Source organism: Galeopterus variegatus, unplaced genomic scaffold (assembly GCF_000696425.1).
Source record: "Galeopterus variegatus unplaced genomic scaffold, G_variegatus-3.0.2 Scaffold419, whole genome shotgun sequence".
NCBI lineage: Eukaryota > Metazoa > Chordata > Mammalia > Dermoptera > Cynocephalidae > Galeopterus > Galeopterus variegatus.
In genome coordinates this window covers 785466-786300 of record NW_007726530.1, presented here as the reverse complement: position 1 = coordinate 786300, position 835 = coordinate 785466, and positions in this window count along the sequence as shown.

The window sequence follows — 835 nt, the reverse complement described above, 5'->3', positions numbered from 1 at the left end:
AAGGAACGAAGGAAGGAAGGAAGAGAAAGATGAATTCAGATTGAATGGTCTTTTCTCTATAACTAGAACTTTTCCATTCTCTCCTTTAAGGGAATAGGAAACTTCTGTACTTAGCAGCCAGTATAAATCTGACTTCAAGAAAAGGTCCATAGGTATGTATTCCACGGATTCAATTTTGCATAACAAAACGAATACACTGCCAATCTGTGAACTCCTAAAGTTCTTGAAATGAAAAAGGAAAGAAAAAGGCCAAATAATTTTATTTTTTTCTGACACAAGGGAGAATTGTATTTTGCTTTAATATGATGGCTATTGCTGACAATTCATCATATCAGAAAAAAATTAGTCAGGTTTAAATATCTTGCTATGTACAAAAATATACAAAACTATAAAACAGTCTTTGTGAGTGTCTTTTTTGAAAGAGTGAATATTTTAAATGACCTGGCCAGCTTTGTGGATCAGTCTTTGTTTCCAGGGCACTGCCACTGGCAAAGAGGGCCAACAGCTTGCTGCTTCACCGGCTTTGTCTAAGAGGCAGAGCTGACTGCAGCGGCAAGTTAGTACACCTAGGTGCAAAGAGCTTGTGTTCATTTTAGAAAGGAAAATAGAAATTACATTTTCTTTTAATTTTATTTTTACCCAACTCTTGCCTTTAGTCCTAAAGGTCATTAGAGAAGTTTCCAGATATACATTACACATTTTACTCCATGCTGATTTGTAGTCATTTTTTAAAAATTTGAAGTCTGATTTTTATGATCCTCTTCATAAAATCCCATATTGCATATATATATATATATAATTTTTTTTTTTTTTTTTTTTTTTTTTTTTTTTTTTT